The sequence below is a fragment of the Bos indicus x Bos taurus genome, chromosome 10 (assembly GCF_003369695.1).
Source record: "Bos indicus x Bos taurus breed Angus x Brahman F1 hybrid chromosome 10, Bos_hybrid_MaternalHap_v2.0, whole genome shotgun sequence".
NCBI lineage: Eukaryota > Metazoa > Chordata > Mammalia > Artiodactyla > Bovidae > Bos > Bos indicus x Bos taurus.
The window spans coordinates 67,420,035-67,440,327 of NC_040085.1; the positions used below are offsets into that span (position 1 = coordinate 67,420,035).

At 44.2% G+C, this 20,293-nt stretch overlaps 1 protein-coding gene and 1 long non-coding RNA gene across 2 annotated transcripts in view; one reads left to right on the forward strand and one right to left on the reverse strand.

Moving 5' to 3' along the window:
• PRKCH (protein kinase C eta) overlaps positions 1 to 20,293 on the forward strand; it is a 232,723-nt gene that overhangs the window by 180,714 nt on the left and 31,716 nt on the right. The window lies entirely within an intron of this gene.
• LOC113900469 lies at positions 440 to 15,289 on the reverse strand. The gene is made up of 3 exons (XR_003513144.1): positions 14,319 to 15,289; positions 7,181 to 7,655; positions 440 to 1,751 (listed from the first exon to the last, which is right to left on the reverse strand). It is a non-coding gene; the product is annotated as an uncharacterized LOC113900469 (long non-coding RNA).

Genomic DNA, 20,293 nt, shown 5'->3' on the forward strand with positions numbered 1-20,293 from the left:
CATCTCAAAGTTGTAAATACCAGGCTAACATTTCAGTGGCCATAGGCTCCAGGCTGATTGCATGGCAACACTGCAAATGAGAAAGTATGGACTGTAAGTCCATACCTTAAGTCTTAAGAGCAAGACTTTGGAATCAAACTTGGATTTGAAACTTACCTCTGCAGTGTACTAGCTCCATGATACTGGATGAACTCATTAATTCCTCTAAATCTTAGTTTTCTAATCCATAACATGGAAACAACAGTACTGCCTGTCCCATGAGATTATTGTTAAAATCCAATTCATATGGCTTATTTCTGATAAGCCGGATACCATGTCTGATATCAGTTAATGTTCCATACATGTTATCAGTTAGAAAATAATCCAGGGGAGAAACGTGAACAGTGAACCCACTTAAGAGGTGCACAGATTTAATAAGGAAAGGGTAAATAAATTATGGTATATCCATCCTGAGGAATATTATGCAACTATTGAACAAATACCTGAGTTAGACTTATATTTATTCACCTGGATGGTTTTCTTCTGATAAATCAGTGAGAAAAATAAAATAGTATGTATGTTCATTTAAGTCCCATTTTTTGCTGAAAAAAAAAAACAGTAGCAAAGCCAACTGTACATAGACATGTGTTTGGAAGAAGTGGGAGAGCAGAAACAAGTCTGGGATGGGTTGGACAGTTCTTAATTTTTCATTATGTGTCTTCAGATTGTACCACAGATTGTGGTGAGAATGGGTTACTTTTGTGATTTTTGAGAACCAGTATTTTTAAATGAAAGAAGCAAAAGGAATGGGGGCAGAGGAAGAGGAGAAATCAATCAGCAGAGCACGAGAAGAGATGGTCAGTCGGGAAGGGATGTCCTCTGGCGGCGGGTGCAGGATGAAGAGCTGGGAGCCTCAGGCTTTCTCTCTCATTTGTCATGGCTCTATCAGAGCTTGGTGTCCAGAGCTTTGCTTTCCTTGTTGAGTTTCAATTGCTACCCCTCCGTTTCTGGCACATGGTATAGAATGTTTCTTCTTTGTTTTTTTCATTTCTGTTTTTATGTCTAGCAAATGAGCTTGTCTGGGGAGATCACATTGGGAGAGATAAATGATAGAAAGATGGATATAAATAGGGTATTAGTTGTTGACTAAAGAGCAGTATTGATGTAACTTATTTAGATGTGTTAATACATAATCTGATAAATGTTGAGCTATTCTAAAAAGATTACAGTGAAAGCTAAGTCCAGCCTCCAGATTTCTCTTTTTCAAGACAACCAGTTATCCATTTCTTGTATGTCCTTCCAGAAATGGTTTACACATACACAAGCTCTATATTTAAGGGTATTTCCTATTGAAAAACAAAGGGTGTTACATACTCGAAGAACAGAGGTTTTTCCTAAGCCTTTTGAAAGACCAACTCTGAACTCTTGTAAAAAGCTAGAAGTTTTGAGACTCCTTCTCTTCTCTGAGAAGGGTCTGTGGGTGAGGGCTCAAACCTGCAAAGAATTCTGCTCTTGTTGGAAAAACTGTGCAGATCTGTTCAGATCATGCAACAGGCTTATAAAAGTTTATTGCAGTTATATAGCTACAAAGAGAAATTTATTTCCAGCCCTACACATCCTGCAGTTGCATCAGTGGTTATTTATACCTGGAGTAAGGAGCAGCAGCACACACGTCCATGCTGGCTGCATGGGGCTTGCATTGCTTTGGGGCAGAGTGCTCATTTAGCAACAGTTTCTCAAGCCTCTTTCTCTATGAAGCACTGGAGCAGGCACTGTCAAAGGGAGAAAAATAAAACATGAGCTCTTACATTCTGAAAACATGTGAGAGCTCTCCAGAGCCTGTAAATCAAGCAAGTTGTTGTTTAGTCACTGAGTTGTGTCTGACTCTTTTGTAACTCCCTGGGCTGTAGCCCCTCCAGGCTTCTCTGTCCATGGGATTTCCCAGGCAAGAATACTAGAGTGGGTTGTCATTCCCTTCTCCAGGGCATCTTCCCAACCCAGGGATTGAACTCTAGTCTCCTATATTGGTCAGTAGATTCTTTACTGCTGAGCCACCCAGGAAGCAAGAGCAGGTGTTAAATGTTTGTTTAATACACGCATGAGACGCTTGCCCCTCCCTGGTTTGCCCTTAGTGAGGATTTTAACACTCCTTTGACGAAGAAATGGAACAGAGCAACACAGGAAAGCAGGTGATAGTGAGTCATGAAATTCACCCTTTAGGAGAATAGGTCTTGCCATCATGAGCCTTTCCTGAGGGACCCGGGGCTCTTGTGTTAATTCTTGGAGGGAGGAGGAAGGAAGACCTGTTGGGGGGGCGGGGGGTTGTGTTTATTTATTTGTTCTAATTCCTACACTAGTTGCTGGAATTAAGAAAAATATGCTGGGGCAGTGAAATTAATTTAAGACTCCATTGACAGCTTGAAATTAACTTAAGACTCCATTGACAGAGGAAAATTTTGACAAAGTGAACCTGAGGGCTAAATGTTGTCAGGATGGCTGTTTTTATTGCTACTCTTAAAAAGGGGGAGGGATTCAGTTTTGGCCTGAAGAACACTGAAGTTTTGTCTTCTTGTCTGTGAAGACACAGGTTCAAACCTGTCAGAGGCAGTCACTGAGTTTCCTTATGACTGACTTGTATGTGTGGCATCAATTTTTTTTTTTCCCGTAAGAATCTAGATGAGTAATTCAGAAAGTTAAAAAATAGCAAAGGAGAAAGAAACTAGAAAAGCTAGCCAAGGTCTCTCCCAGACGCCAGGAAGGTCCACACAGACGGGAAACGTCTGTGAGGTCTCTGTTTGTTTCTCTCCATGCAAATCCTCAGCCATGCTCCGCAGAACTCGAGTGCTCTATCTGTTCAGCTGCCATTTAAGAAATAGGACTCTGTTCTCCGTGGCTTACTCCTTGGGGTTTCAGAATGTAAAATATGAAGTGTGTATAATCACAGTTCCCAGCATTTCTTGGCATTTCAGCTTTGGCAGCGAGAATGGGAAAAACTGAAACTTTTATGGCCGGGGAAGCTGAGTATAATCTTTGTGCTATGGCACCACCAGAGGAAGTATGTTAAAAAAGCACTTTCCCTCCACGGTCTGTCTGAGGGGCGGCTGGCTTTGTCCAGTTTGCGGCAGCTAGGGTATAGTTTGATATTGTGTTTGTATCCAAACAAAGAGGGAGTGTCGAGGGCTTACAGTGCAGAGCATTTTCACAGTATCTCACAAGATATATAGTCCAGGAAGGGTGGTCTGGGTCACACTGGGTGTAGAAAGAGTTAACCCCAGAACCAATAACTTTCCGGAGAAGCTCAAGATACAGTGCTTCCTAAGAACCCGTTCTCAAGATAACAACTCAGCAGAGGGTTAAGATGATAAGAGTTTAGGAAAGAACAAGCGCTTTGTGGGACTTCCCTGGTGCTCCCAGTGCAGGGGGCCCGGGTTCACTCCCGGGGCAGGGAACTAGATCTATCATGCCGCAACGGAGAGTTCACACACCGCAATTAAAGATCCTGCATCCTGCAACTCAGCATGGCCAAAGAAATAAAAAAAAATAACAAAAAACAACAGCACTTTTTAAGAGAAGAATTACAAGAAATTGCTTCCACTTTCAGTGGGTGGCTTACACAGTGGAGAGGTGGGTCAGCCCTGTGTTTTAGTTTTCCCAAGAAGTCCCACCTTGCCCCTGTGATTCCTCCTGAATAGCGGCCCCCTTTTACTTAGAGTCCCATTTTGGACAGTATACTGTACAGTCACCCTACAAAGAGGCGTCCGCATCCTACAACCTTTTTTTTTCTTCCTGTGAGATGACAGAACCAAAGACAAAGGGATATTTTTTAGGAGTGTGAAGGGTTCCCCTTCTGTAGGAAAGCAATTCTCCCAGCATTTTCCTTTCATGGACTCTTCTCCCCCCAGGCCATGAATTGGAAATTTAGTTCTTAACCATTTAAAAATATCTTTTTCGCATTGGTCACCATCTTGATTTGAAGGACACATGGAAGAAAATTGCCTTTCCCCTGAGTCCCATGTTTTATTTCCTTTGCATGATGCCTTAATATATTTACATGAGGTACAAATTTGTTAGTAGTCTTAACTTTATGGGTCCACATTCATTATTTGTGCATCTGTTTATTTACCCATCATTCATTTATTCATGTAACAAATCTTCACTGAGACCTACTTTGTGTCTAAGGATACCATAGTGGCCAAGACAGGCCAGGACCCTGCCTACAGGAAGCATATATTATAATGTAAAAATATTATAATGTAAACATATTAAAAGTAATTGCCAGTTGTAAAAATGACATGGAAGGAAATAAGTGAGTTTTTCACATTTAGTTTTAGTCAGTGGAGCTAAAGAAAGGGAGAGAGAGAGAGACAGATGAATAACTCCCTGTCCACTTCTTTCATTGCTGAATGTCTAAAGTATTTGCCTGGAGTCTCAAACTCAAATAGCTTCAGAATATGGACCCAAGGGGACCCAAAGTCACACCGTTCTAACCAAATAGAACTCATGTGTCCTTACAACTGAAGTTCAGTTTAAAAATGAAAAACAGGGAACCCGAGGCCAGACCAGCAGGAAATGGCCACACTCCATTTGGCCCTGGCCACTCATTTCCTCCTAGACTCCCAGATGTCTGTTAGCTCCACATCATGCCCACAGGCCTGGTTCAAAGTCTCCCATTGCAGTTGGTCCCCATGTGTATCTCTCAGAGGAAATGAGGGCCCATGTTAGGATGTTACAGCCACGGGGAGCTTTTCCGCCTTGCTTTGGAAAACATTGAGCTATGCCTCCACAGCTTGGATGGCAAACAGACTCTGCTCCAGGAAATCTGCTGGAGAACCCGAGTGCTAGCAGAAATGTCAGGAGGATCATCTTTCATCGTGGAATTTCTGTACGCTTCTGCAAGTGCCATGAGTCAGCAGGAAGAACGTCACCATGCTGCAGCCTTAGGCCTCGAATCAGAGTGGCTCTGGCAGTTGCCCAGCTCCACAGTTGTGTGCGGGGGGCTACGTGGCGTCACCTTCCATGCCTGGAATGCAGGCTCCTTCGAGCAGACGATGATGACCTTCCGAAGCCAAGTCCGCTCTCCTTGAGTTCTTGGGTGGGCTGACTCTGGAAAATGCTTCTTCCCGTCTTTAGCCAACGCCAACCCCCTGCCACTCTCCCAGAAAATTTCTCTTTGGTGCTAAGAATGAATCTCCTAGGAAACCAGACACTATCCTTAACCTAGATTCCCGCAGATGGGAGAGGCTATCAGTCCTCCTCCCTGTGGTTCCCTGGAGCTCTTTCTGAGACCAAGACAGAAAGGGAAAAAGAAAAACCCAAATAAGGAGGAACCTGACTGCCCCTTATTCCTATTGGCCACAGTGACTCCTCCTGAACAACATTTAATGCAGTACGTTGGTTGTAACAGAAAGTTTTTGCACCCAGTGGCCTTCCGTGAAGTCTCTTTGAAGGCATTGATGTCTTCAAATGGAATTACCTAGACTGTTTCTTTTGAAGCTGAATCAGTATGCCTAAGTCCCACATTTCCCTGTTAACATCTCCTTCCCTTTGGTTCCCTCAACTTTTAACATGGCAGCTGACAAGGAGAATGCATACTAATAACTACCATATATCCTTGATTCCAAGAAACCAAAGATCACAAAATGCTGGTGGTGTCTGATATGATGAAAATGAGAATACTGGCAACTGACAAGTGTTTTTATCATTAGTTTCAAGGAACTTCCTGTTTCAAAAGCATTCCATGGGATGCAGTGGGCACGAATCTTAGCATCAAGCAATACAGGTATTGGAGTTTCGTTCTTCTCTAGGTAGTGATAGACAGTTTTTATTTTTGTTTTTTTTCCCCACTCTACGTATGGTGAGTGTGGCTTTTGTTGTTCAGTTGCTCAGTCATGTCTAACTCTTTGCAACTCCATGGACTGCAGCATGCCAGACTTCCCTGTCCTTCACTATCTCCTGGAGTTTGCTGAAACTCATGTCCATTGAGTCAGTGATGCCGTCCAACCATCTCATCCTCTCCCGCCCCCTTCTCCTCCTGCACTCAATTTTCCCAGCATCAGGTTCTTTTCCAGTGAGTCAGCTCTTTGCATCAGGTGGCCAGAGTATTAGAGCTTCAACATCATCCCTTCCAATGAATATTTAGGGTTGATTTTCTTTAGGATTAACTGGTTTGATCTCCCTGTTGTCCAAGGGACTCTCAAGAGTCTTCTGCAGCACCACAGTTTGAAAGCATTAATTCTTTGACATTTAGCCTTCTTTATGGTCCATCTCTCACATCCATACATGACTACTGGAAAAACCACAGCTTTGACTATATGGACCTTTGTCAGCAAAGTGATGTCTCTGCTTTTTAATATGCTGTCTAGGGTGGCTTGGTTAATGATATTATTAGAGCCATGACAGTGAAAGGGAAACAGAAACCTAGATGGCAAGGAAAGTGTATGATCAGCTGACTTTGAAGACTCTTCCCTTTTTTTCTGTGCTAGTCAGGCTTCTGCAGGAGACAGTGTATAAAGGTCAGGGTTATGTGCAGACACCATTTTCCAGTGTGTCAGAAAAGCAAAGTCAGTCTACCGCTCCTCTGTCTCTGTCTTGGTAGATTTGTGTTCCTGGTCATTTCTTTCCCCCAAACTGGGGAACCTAGTCTCAGAGAAGAGAAGGTTTGCCTATCCTAGTATTATTAATACATAGGGTAAAAGCAAAGAAATGCTGGTCAGGTGGTTGAATGTATCTTACACATGAGGCCCCTGTTCTGTAAATGGCCTTTGATTTCTCATGTCTGTAAATGTGTCTCAATGAGCGAAGCTTGAGGACATTATTCCACTCAGAATTTGTAGTCAACTTATTTGCTATGTTCTCAAACAGTGCTCGGAGAAGGCAATGGCACCCCCCTCCAGTACTTTTGCTGGGAAAATCCCCTGGACGGAGGAGCCTGGTGGGTACAGTCCATGAGGTCGCTGGGAGTCAGACGTGACTGAGCGACTTCACTTTCACTTTTCACTTTCATGCATTGGAGAAGGAAACGGCAACCCACTCCAGTGTTCTTGCCTTGAGAATCCCAGGGATGGGGGAGCCTGGTGGGCTGCCATCTGTGGGGTCGCACAGAGTCGGACACGACTGAAGTGACTTACAGTTCAAACAGTGCTACTAATTAGATTCACACACATCCCATTTGGCATCACTTCATTGCCATCCAGGTACTCACCTTCCCAAGGCGAGTATTATTCTGTCATGTCCAGAATTCCTCTAACGTGTTATTAGCAAGAGTGGTGGACCTGCTTCAATCCAGGGTCTGGAGAGCTGTGCAAAGGCAGAAGGGGACTCTGGAATGAAGTCCCAAACCCTGCCAGCTCTCTTCCAAGGAGTCGCTCCTCAGCCCCTGCCAAGAGCTTTTGGTTTCCAGGAATCACATTTGATGCAGGTTGTGAGTTATGGCACCAATGTGTGTTTGTCTTAAACAGACTTTTCGGTCTGGAAGGTGCCCTTCACCCCTCCTGACACGCTGTGGGGCTCTCATTTGCCCTTGTTTGGCTGGAGTTTAAAACATGCAGGCTCAGAGTAGACCATCGTTAAGTCTTTCCACAGGCTTTGTTTGACCATAAAGGAGCCATCTCCACCATTGAGCTACTCGTTCAGTATGTCCTGCACATCTGTTTTGTACTGGATTTGTACCTGAAGACCTGAAGATAAGTAGAAAAGGGTGTTTTAGTCTACTGAGGGCTCCAAACACATACATAAATTGACAATTTAAAACATGGTACCATAAATTCTCAGAGTGAAGCATAAACAGAATGCAATGAGAACCCCCCAAAAAGGAAGCAATTAATTCTGATGCAGAGGGTCAACAGAAGTTTTGGAGAAGAGACGGCATTTGGGCTGTAGGTTTTTAGTTAACAGCAGAACGTGGAAATACATGCCAGGTATCTGGAACACTAAGGCCAGAGGCCTGGAGACAGGAGGCGTTCCATGCTGGGGAATCGTGAGGACTCTGTGTGACTGAAGGACCAGAGCAGGGGGCAGGTGGCAGTTTGAGGTAAGTTGGGGTGAGAGCATGGAAGGTTTGGGATGTGGCCTAGCAAGTTTGGGTTTTATCTGCCTGTCAATTGACGTTACCAGAAGATTTTGAGAAAGAGAAAGAGACTAGTAGGAAGTAAGTGTGGCATGTTAAAATAGAGGGCAGAAGAACAAGTCTGGAAGCTGGGAGTTCCACAACTCCAACCGTTGTGGAATAAGCCAGTCAAGACCTAGTCATAAATCATGCCAGTGACAGTGATGGAAAAGAGAGAAACGGGTGGTGGAGTGGAGGGAAAGCTGAGAGGACTCTGGATATGGGGACCGTGGAGTGCGCATTCAGGTTGACTCAGATTTCCCATGGAGAACTCTAAAGCTTTTAACTAAGTGAAGACAGCAGTGGGAAGTGTCCAGTATTATCCTTTTGTGTTTGAAGGACTGAAATATTCCTAGTAGCGATGCTCCCAAATCGGTTAATGGCTAACTTCTCATACACCTCTGGATCTCCGGAGAGAGGTGTCAAGGTTTAAAATTAGGAGCCATCTGTCCAGGGTGCTATTTGAATCCAGGGCTTTCACTGCACACACAACCAGCCAGATTGTCCACTGGGCAACTCCAGGGAGTGCCACTCCGTCAGAGTCTGTGACGATGTGCATGATGACTGTGAGTTTCCCAGGAGGTGGTGGTAACATGTCTTGAGAAAGGGGCGCCTTTCTCTAATTTGCACAGAGGCGCCATATGGTCTAGCATCTGTGCTAGAAATAGACCCAGGCAAGGCCCAGAACAGAACCTCAGGGAACCGCCCACCCTTCAAGGGAGGGTGGAGGAGGAGCCCAGAACGGAGATACTTAGGCGTGGTTAGAGACTTAAGGAAGACTGAGTTTAGTTGTCCTGGAATTTACCTAACAAAGTAGTCCCAGCTCAGTGAGCTCTCAGCTTACTTGGTTTAAGGACTCAGGTGTAGCCTCTGCAAATAATATCCCCTAGTTTTCCCTTCTCACACATCCCACGGGATCCTGGGGAATGGGCTAGTTAAGAGTCTTCATCTCTTTAGGATGTAGCATCATCACATCTCAGCTCTGCTTGCCGAGGACCAGCCCTGGGCAGATGAGCATGGTTCAGAGTAAAGAGATGTCTCTGACCTGCTCACTCCAGAGCTGACCCTGATAACTCCTAGGGGGCAGGCTGTGTTCACTGTCTCGAGGAAAGGGCACTCTCTCAGGCCACTCACCCCTGTCACATTTGGCTCTGGCCACCTAGAAGGTAGGAGTTTCCAGGGGTGCTCCCAGACCAGAACAGGCAGAACCTTTCAGGTGGCCCTGAGTCCTGACCTCTGAGGGCCCAGGAAGGCAGAGGAAGCTTCTCGCCTCCTGAGCCATGCAGAGAGGAGAAGGCATTCCCAGAGCCATGGCTTGGAGGCTGTCTCATCTGTCACCACAGATGAGAGCAACGCTCACAGCCTCCCCAACGTGTACCCACAGGATGGTACAAATGCTTTTTGCAGAAGAGAAGGCATGTACCCTGCCTTGGCGATGAGTCTCTGCCCACTCAGACCTGTCCTTGCTGCCTCCCAGCACTCATGACCTTGTTTGCATTGGTGGAAAGTTACAGGAGGAGCCATAGCACCACCTTCCTGGCCAGAAAGGTGTCATGAAACCCAGACCAAAAGTTCTGAAAGTTTGCATCTGTGAACTTGGGGGACCCAGGCCCCATAGGCAGATAAAACATTGTCGCGAATGGCTGTGAAACTCAGAGTGAAACAGGAGTTCATCAGAGCGGGTGGAACTCTGTGGCTTGTACCTTACCTACAACAGTTGGTCAGAATGTTCTGATTTCAGAATAATCACTTAGATCTTAAATGTTGGTGATTTTTCTTTCATCAGCTGATTCTCTGTTTTCAATTTGAATGAGGAAGAGTTCCTTCTCTAATGGGGAAAAAAATCACTTGTCTTGTTCCTGAGGCTTGTTTGTTTGGTTCCTGACCATATGTGAACCTAGGGGCCCTGGCTTCAGAAGCCCTCATGAAGCCTTGGGATGATTTCATACCCTACATCCTGAAAGTGGGCAGGTGATTGAAATACCATTTTAAAAGAAAGATCTCTGAAGCAGAGAGGAGAATTTTTCCATGGCTTCAAGGAGAAAGTGTAAGTGTAGAACCCCAAAAGCTGAGGTTTAGGAAATGTGTTCTTAAACTGCCTTCTCTGGAAAATGCAGGGAACCACTGGTTCCCAGTGAATCCCAAATAAACTTGGGATTTACCAACTTTCAAAAAGAGAGTAGTACCATATGGTGGGAATTGTGTTCTTTACTTCAGGCTTAAAGGCTTTTCTGAGATTTTAAAGTTAATTGTTCTGTAATATTCCATCCCTTCTGGTTTTGGAGTTTTCCTTGAGATGCCTTAAAAAAAAAATTAGATGAGCTTTTCAACTTGATGAAGGACTTCAGGAATCTCATTATTCTTTTTCTTCCTGGAGTGACCTTTTAATTTTATGCAGAATGTACAGAGGTGATTTGTCTTGTCTGGTTATAATACCACACTGTTATAAGGATGTTTAATCACTAGGCATACACATTAGTCATGGGTTGTTGTACCTACAAGCCCAGCTTTCTTGTATTAGCTCTAGGACTAGATTGGGAGCCAGAGGAGTGAGTGCAACTGGCTCGATGGCACAAAGAAGTCAACCCCAGATACAGATAACATTTCCTGTCATTTCTTCATTTCCTAAGCACCCATGATACACAGAACACCACCTAGGCATTGGAGGGAGAGACACTGGCCAGAAGAATTTTATATTCAAGGGGTGCATAGACAAAGGGAATGCAACCAGAGTTCAGGGTAAAAAACTGAGGGCTTGTTCAGTTCAACCAGCACATAATCATCCACACAGCCCTGTGCCAGGCCCTTTGCTCTGAGGTTAGAGAGCTGAAATAAGCATGGGAAAGACCTACAGGGAAACAGTGATTACAGTCAGTGCAATCAATGCTATAATTAGAAGTATGCACCAAGTTCCCACGTAGCATGGAGGAGAGACACCATGCTTGTCCAAGGAAGCGACACAGGAGGTTTCTGAGATGCAGAGCCTTCAGTGAGTCTGCTGTTGTCAAACAAGCCTGGAAGAGGGGAAGGAAGGAGGATGCTGGCCAGAGCTCCTCGAACTCTCTGCGGTGGGAAACCAGTGGATTTTCTTCCTTTCCAATCCATTTAGGACCAAAGCTTGTATAAAGTGTAATAAACTTTTTATTATTTTATTCACTTTATAAGAAAAATGAACTTTAAAAGAAAACACACATAGAAGCCCAAATTTTTATTAGATTGAGCAGGCATAAAATTACTGTCAAATAGTTGTAAAAGTGTCTACTAAATACATGCTGACTCTCAAGGTTTCTGCTTACTTCCTTGCTACCTCATGCATTCATTTTCTACTTCACTGGGGGCCAGTAGCAGCTGCAGGTGAGTACCAGACCCCAGATCACACATTGAGCAGCACTGCTCTAGGCCCAGAGAGTGTTTGTCCACCAGAGAGCACGTTGCTCATCTGGGAGTGAAAAGCAGACAGGGGACGGTGTAGGGAGGAAGTAAGGCTGGCAGGGCCGGCAGAGGCCAGATGGTAGGGCATTACAGAGGCTACAGCCAGATGGGAGCCTCTTAAATTCAGATGTTCAAGGGACAAGATCAGAATCGTCATTTCAAAAAATAACTGGCAGAGCATGGATAATGGAGGATTGAAAAGGAGAAAGAGACCAATGAGGAAATGCAGTGATCCAAGAGATGGGTTGGATAGAGCCTGTGGCAGTGTGGTGCAAAGAAGGTATCCAATTCTAAATATAAGAAAGAGGTGTAATTTTCATTGGATGTGTTTATTGGATGTTAACAGTGGAGAGGAAGTGTTGTTCGGTCCCATTCCATTATTTTACAGATGAGGAAACTGAGGCCCAGGGAGGTGGCAGAGCTGAGACAAGAAGCCTTGCTTTCTGGCTTGAAACCGATGTCCCTGTCCCTCGACTGACTGATCAGACAGTGCACCAATAGTTCCTGCCTTCCAGCTTGACCCCTGACCCCTGTGCTGCCTCTCAGAAGAGGGTAGTATGCACATCCTTCAGAAGGTTCCGGTGTGCCCAGATGCCAGCCTGCACACCGACCCCCCCTTCCCTTCCCCACGCTGCCCAGCAGCTCTCAGCCAGAGGGCCTGACTCCCTGTGCTCTCAGCTCACAACTTCTGTTTTAATGTCAGAAGCCACTCCCAGGCTCACTGTGTCTTCTGATGGCCAGTTAGACTCACATACATCCTATTTAGTCAGTCAACAGAATTCTTAATATCCTCCTTTCACAGGAACAAAGTTTGCTCTCACCAGTCAGCCAAACATTAACAGGCAGTCACCAAGCACGGCCAGTTTTACTTTCAGGTATCTCTTGGTTGGAATTGGTTTGGTTCTAATCAGGTCAGGAAGATTCCTGTCTGGAGTGGGGTAGACCTGAAAATGTGTTCAGAGCCCCGAAGCTTCCTGGGGCGCTATCCTAGTCCAAGGTCACCCCCAGGACAGGACCCCAGCAGGCAGTGGGAGCTACATGTTTGGTCCAGAGATCCCAGAGAGGTGCCAGGGTGTCAGCACAAACCAGAATCAACCAGTTTCCTAAGAGTCTCCCCCCTCCAGCCTCCCTTAATCCAGCTTCACTGGGGTCTCAGAACCAAACCGACACCAGACGGCAGAGAGGGCAGGCTCCTCAGAATATCAGCCATTTATTAAGGGCCCAGGAGGTGGAAGGCACTGTGTTAGGCACCAAGGGGAACTAAAAAATACAAAGATAGAAAAATGAAAACCAGGGGGCACCTCCTTGGAGGTCACATATCGTTGGGAAAACGAGAACCATAAAAAACAGCAAGATTTTGGAACTTGTACTCTCTGTCCACCCCTTCCCTTGAATACCTGTGACCTTTGTGGTTAAAGGAAGGTGAACACCAGTGCAGTGGCCCTGATAGAAATGCTTCAGTGTAAGCATGGTACTCGGAGTTGACTACTTATTTGTGAAAACACGTGACAAAAAAAGAGACTTGGATACACTGAAAAGATACCTTCATTTATCATCCTGTTGTTCAAACAGTGAACAGTTAGTAACAACATCTCCCAAAAGTGGCCTTGTGATGTCTGGGTTTTATCACTTCATTGAATGTATGAGGCCCCTCTGCATGATTGGGTGTGTGTCCCAAATAATGAGGCAGGGAAAGGGTAGAAGATGAGGAGGAGTTTTATTTGATTGTATTGTGAGGTGTGGATTTCATGTCAGTTCTCCAGAAAGGAAATAAATGTCCCCAGCCACAGTGATGGTGGGGCTTACCTGGTGGCTCAGACGGTAAAGAATCTGCCTGCAATGCAGGGGACCTGGGTTTGATCCCTAGAGAAGGAAATGGCTACCACTCCAGTATTCTTGCCTGGAGAATCCCATGGACAGAGGATCCTGGCTGGCTACAGTCCATGGGTTCTCAAAGAGTCAAACGTGACTGAGTGACTAACACTTTCACAGTGATGTTATTGATAGCAACAGTAGAATTTAGTGACTTTCTTCTCCTCCAGCTTATACTGATTAAAGAGTTTCTCAGGTAGCACAGTGGTAAAGAATCTACCTGTCAATGCAGGAGACACAGGAGACCTGGGTTCAATCCCTGGGTGGGGGAGATCCCCTGGAGGAGGAAATGGCAACCCACTCCAGTATTTTTGCCTGGAGAATCCCATGGACAGAGGAGCCTGATGGTCTGCAATCCATAGGGTTGCAAAAAGTTGGACTTGACTAAGTACACACGCATGTACATACTGCTTATAAGAATGGTATCGTTTTTTAAGGGAAAAAACCTGGAAACAGAATTCCCATACAACCCAGCAATCCCACTGCTGGGCATACACACCGAGGAAACCAGAATTGAAAGAGACACATGTACCCCAGTGTTCATCGCAGCACTGTTTATAATAGCCAGGACATGGAAGCAACCTAGATGTCCATCAGCAGATGAATGGATAAGAAAGCTGTGGTACTTATACACAATGGAATATTACTCCGCTATTAAAAAGAACACATTTGAATCAGTTCTTATGAGGTGGATGAAACTGGAGCTTATTATACAGAGTGAAGTAAGCCAGAAAGAAAAACACTAATACAGTATATTAACGCATATATATGGAATTTAGAAAGATGGTAACGATGACCCTATATGTGAGACAGCAAAAGAGACACAGATGTAAAGAACAGACTTTTGACTCTGTGGGAGAAGGCAAGGGTGGGATGATTTAAGAGAATAGCATTGAAACATGTATTTTTAAAAAATGGTATGGTACTGTACCTGTAGTGAACTGGCTGGCAGATGAACTTAAACCAATCTTTTCCTGCTGTGCTGGGTGGGGCTGCTGATGCCGAACAGAGCATCTTAGTCCTTCAGAATGTGGTCTCAGCAAAGACGTGCAAAGGAGACGAAAGTGTTGGATGATGAGGTTGTGCCAGTTCTTGAGACATTTTGCTGGTTGTTGGCGCCAGGCGGGGGCACCTCAAGGCAACCTGCTTTGACTTCTTGATCTCTTCCCTGCAGAGCCATTTATAAGCCAGGTGTGTCACTTAATAATATAATAGACTTCCCTGCCCCAAACTCAGAAGCTTACAGTAGTTACTTAGAATTTAAAAAGTCTGTGTATACTCTATTATTTTTGATTCCCATAAAAATCTGAAGTAATAGGCCATGCTGTGATCTGTTATCTGGGTTTTTGGTTGATGAGGAAATAATAACTAATGCTTCCATAGCACTTCAATGCATTGTGGGCACTGTTTTAAGCAATGCATATTAAAAACTCATAATTCCCATAAGGCAGGGACTGCTGTTATCTGCATTTCACAATAAGGAAATAAACATGGTGGTTAAGTAACTGGCCCAAGATCACACAGCTGGTGGAGAACAGGGCCAAGACTCCAGCCCAGGATGCCTGGCTCCAGAGTCCCTTAACCACACATTACACTATCTCTTGGAAACAGGCAGGCAAAAGTTGGTTGAATGACCTCCCCAAGGTTACCTGGGGAGGGGGAAGCAAGCAGACTGAGAGAGGTAAAAGGGGGCTCTATTGCCCCTAAGGGCATAGTTGAGAACTTGCGCATGGCCTCTGTCTGTCATTCTTGGCCACAAGTCCTGGTTTGCTCTGTCTCCAGAAATGGTCACTCTAGATTGTTACCAAATCATCAGCATGGACTATGGTTTCCTAGGAAATGTCAAATATGCCCCACAGGAGGATTAGAAATAACTCAGTTGGTAAAGAGTTGGCAGCAATGCAGGAGACCCGGTTTGATTCCTGGGTTGGGAAGATCCACTGGAGAAGGGATAGGCTACTCACTCCAGTATTCTGGCCTGGAGACTTTCATGGACTGTATAGTCCATGGGGTCATAAAGAGTTGGGCTTGACTGAGTGACTTTCACTTTCAGAAAATAGTTATTGTTGCATGAGACTTTACATTTGCAATAGATCTTTAGATTGCTTTTTAAATATACATAGAGGCATGTATAATGCTGTGGCATGGGTTATTTATGAAGTGAAATCCAAGGTTAGGGTCTGTTTAGACTAAGATTGATCACCTTGTGACCTTAACAATGTTTTAACAGAGAAACTGAGGTGCTGGGAAAATTACCAAACTGAAATAGCCTATATTTATTGGATCAAGATTACTCCAGCATTCAGGCAAGAAGAATGTTAATCTCCTCTCAAAAGCTGTGTTCATCTCCTACTTTTGCTTGCAAGTTAGGTGATACTTTCCAAAGCAAAACTAAGATGCACAAGCTAAAAATACATTTCCTCCTGATTTGTGAATTCTGTTGATTTTTAAGATCATAGGATGTTATCATGGTTCTCACTTATGCATTTAACAGATGAATAAGAAGAATTGTTGTTGTGTCTGACTCTTTGTGACCCCATGGACTCCAGCATGCCAGCTTCCATGTCATTCACTATCTTCTGGAGTTTGTTCAATTAAAAAGAATATTCAGTTCAGTTCAGTCGCTCAGTTGTGTCTGACTCTTTGCGACCCCATAAATCGCAGCACGCCAGGCCTCCCTGTCCATCACCAACTCCCGGAGTTCACTCAGACTCACGTCCATCGAGTCAGTGATGCCATCCAGCCATCTCATCCTCTGTCGTCCCTTTTTCCTCCTGCCCCCAATCCCTCCTTCCCAATCAGAGTCTTTTCCAATGAGTCAACTCTTCGCGTCAGGTGGCCAAAGTACTGGAGTTTCAGCTTTAGCATCAGTCCTTCCAAAGAAATCCCAGGGCTGATCTCCTTCAGAATGGACTGGTTGGATCTCCTTGCAGTCCAAGGGACTCTCAAGAGCCTTCTCCAACACCACAGTTCAAAAGCATCAATTCTTCGGCGCTCAGCTACATAAAATTGGGGAGTCTTTGGACAACATCTCCACATATAAGTGCTCATGTATTTCAAAGTGAACAATGTAAATGGTTTCTTGAAAAACATGGGCTCTTTGGTTTCAAGACTAAGTCCTGGGAACAGATAGGGTAGGTGTTGAGGAAGTAGCAATGACTTCTCCCAAAGGGAATGTCTGAGGGGAAATTTTGATGCTTTCCACATTTTGCTCTGATATGCATAGCATTAGGAGGAAACCAGTAAAGTTCCTTCTTGGAAAGAACTCAGATGTGTGTTGCTGCCCTGCACCCAGCTTGTGATCAGTAGTCTGGAAATGACCTGTGGAATATTCCAGGCCTGCTCTTGGAGTTTGTAATCTGATTGGGGAAAGCAAGACGTTTTGTGCAAAACAGAATTAGAAGACAAAGCAGTACCGAGTATAAGCCATAACTAAGATGTGAGGTTTCCATTGAATTCCTAGGACCTGGGAGTGCCTCTGAACTCCAGGTGTCCTTGGGCTTTTCAGAGACTTTCCTTTAGATGGCTCAGGTTTCTTCTCCGATGGGGAGAGCAGATAACTGGATGAGACCTATAGGTGTGGCTGAAAGTTCCTCTTCAAGTCAGCCATGGTCTCCCTCCATCTCCCTTCCCCGCCTCTCCCCTCTGAAATTGCTATTGTGTAAGGTATTACTAATGCTGGCAAAGATTTGTGTTTAGCCATTTGCCAAGCATATCCGTTCCTGGGTTGGGGCTATAAACTCTACTCCTTCCTGCCATAAACTATTCCTCATCACCCCCTCCCAGTAGTACCCATGTCCCCTTGACATATTCTGCAAGGCCGCATGTTCCTTCAGCATCCAATCCTAACTTCAGCAACCTAACTCTTGCTACTTGTTCACCACAGGTAGTAACCCTGGCAAAGGAGGGACATTACTATCTCTTCTCGGTGGACTCTCTTCAGGGAACTGCCTCAGTAACAGGATCTAGCCCCATTAGTCAGAAGAGCCCTGGGTTTCCTTTGAGGGAGCTAGTAGCCACAGCTGGACAGGTTAGGATTCTCATTGTCCCTTATTTACACTGTCTCCATTGTCTCCAGCAATGATGGCAGCAACCACGGCTGGCATTTCCTAGTGCCATGTGCCCTGTAATGTTAACAGAGCCGCACTCTATGAACCTGTTTGTTGGTATTGGTGCTGTGTGTCCAACATAACCCTGGTAGGATCTGTCATCCCCATCTGGTCCACAGCTGCCCCAATTGTCCTTAGACTCCTCCTGCTTAGGAAGGAGCCGTGTTCTGATTCCTCCTTATTGGAAATCTTTCCATCCTCATCTTTGTGCACATGCCCTGCAAGAAGCCAGCCAGTGAGGAGCTTCTGCCTGCCTACCCTGACCCCAGCTTGCAGGCTCTCAGAATCCCATGACTCGCTGATGCTGTTGGTGATCTTGCAGCTGGAGAACCTTTATTTCCTTGTTGTATTTCTATGGTTGGGAAGCCAAGCTGCCCTGGCAGGTGGTTTTCCATGGGTCAGTTGCACTTGGCTCTCTGCAGTAGGGGGCCTGTGTAGTTAAAGGAGGATTCAGCTTGTTGATCACTTTGTTCCCCTGAGTCATCAAGTCCAGGTCAGACGTTGTACCCAGCATCTCTTCTCTGTTGGAGCTAGGCCCGATGGCCAGAAGGTCCCTGGCCACCAAGGAGCTGCATCTCCTTGGTGTCTTTGTCCCAAGCCCTCTGCTCTGCCTCCTGCTCTCCCACGGGATGCTGCAAGGCATCTCGTAGGAAGTGTTTTGACAAGAAGGATCGGTGAGAGTTTTTTCTTGGCAACTATAAAATAAAAGTACTGTAAGGAGCTCCTAAATAAATTTGTGCTGCTTCAGCCAGGGAATTTCAACCCTCCTGGAAGTGTAGGGGAAAGTGGAATGAAAAAAAAAAAATGGAAGGCTCAACTGCCAGTTTGATGGCTCATTCATCTGATGGTCCTCAGGAGGTGTGTGATCCGCACAGGGTGGACATTAGCCAAACTCATTGCCTCTTGCATTTGTCCAGAGAGTCCGCGAGTGTTTTCTTTGTGCTTCTTTTTTCCCTATCATCAGACAAGGCAGGGGGAGATTTCTCAGTCCCTTTGCTCAAGTTGGTCCTGTGTGTACACAGGGGTGATGGCGGAAACGAGCTGCCTGTGTATCAAGTGCACCAAACAGCAGAGCTGGACGGAGCCCAGCACCTGGCCTGCGGGGGTTCGTTTGTGAGTCTCTGGCTCTGTTTTAAAGGGGGTGTAATAGCCAGCCTTGCCACAGAGTCATTTTTTATGATCATTTCCCACCTCAAGTAGCTGTTGGGAAGAAATATGAAAAGGTAGGGGAAAAGAGCCACAGAGGAGCTTCTAACATTTTCTGGGTTGGAAATTGTTTTACTGTTTTTCATTCACTAGAAAATAAGTTATTTTACATTCACTCTCATAATGATGAATGTTCATGCTTCATATATTAGTTCTTAAGCCAGTGTTGCAATAGATCAGCCTCACAAACACCACTAAAATGTCACTTTATGAGGACAAATGGCATGGGGACCTCATTTAATAATTCAGAACGTTGCTTCATTTAGCAGGGGCCTCATTTTCATCTTTAAGTTCATTAAGACTTTAGGGACATATCATGGAGCATTTGAAAATATCAATGCCATTCATGGTAATTTCATATATGTGAGACACTTTAAATAATTTCATTGGTTAAAAAAAATGAGCTTATGACAACAGATCAGAATTCCAAGTACACAAATGTTCACATTCCCTAAGGAAGTAGGGCAATTTTTTTCAACATGCCCTAGCAACCTGGTTTCCAGAATAAATCGTTTCCACTCCTACCAGTAGATCACTTTCCCTACACATCTTTGTTGGGAATTATAGCCTGAGAGAGTAGAGAGACTAAAGAAAAGGACTAAAGCCAAAATATATAAATACATATCTTATGACTTTTTCCTGGTTATCAAATTAATATGTAATTCCTACAAAAAAATTTAGAAAGTACAAAAAAGAAAAAATCATTGGTGAACATATCACCTAGACTTGTAATCTTTTAGCTTTTCCCAACTCTCCCTTCTCCCTCCTGTCTTTCTTCCTTCCCTCTCCAACAGTTGTAACATAATTAAGAGAATATTGAAAGTACAATTTTGTGTTCTGCTTTTTCATTTAGAATTGTATCATCCTGTAAATAAGTCATGAAACCCAGCAGCTATAAAAAGATTGATAGATTTGATTATATAAAAATATGGAAGTTATCATAAACAAAACAAGCTGAACAATAATATTTGCAACCAATTAACAAATTACTGCTGTCCATTATGTGTAATGAATCTCTACAATGTAATCCAAAAACTAACTCAAATTTTAAAACAGGTAAAACTTGTGACTAGGCAACAGGCAGAAGAAATACAAATGGCCATTAACCATATAGATTTTTTTTTTAAGTTCAATCTCAATAATCAAGAAATGAAGGTAAGACAGTGAGATCATTTTCCCCTGGCAAATTGGCAAGGATAGAAGGGTGATTACATCTAACTTGAATAAGGAAGGTAAATGGACGCTCTTGTACACTATTGGTGGGAGTATAAGTTGGTGCCAGCTTTTTAGAGGGCAGTTACTCAACTCTGTTTAAATTTTAAACATTTGTACAGTTTAACACAGCATTTCTACTTCTAAAAATGTAACCCTTCTACAAGAGTGCAAATAATGTTCGTTACTCCATGGACACATGGAGTAATGTGGGTAAAGATGCAAGCAATTAGAAAAAAATCTACACATTTATGGAGAAGGACCTAATTAAATTATGGAACACCTTTATAATGGAATTTTATGTAACCATTACAAAGAATGAGGCAGATCTACAAGATATAGAAATATGTCCAAAAGTTCATTAAGTGAGAAAAGTAAG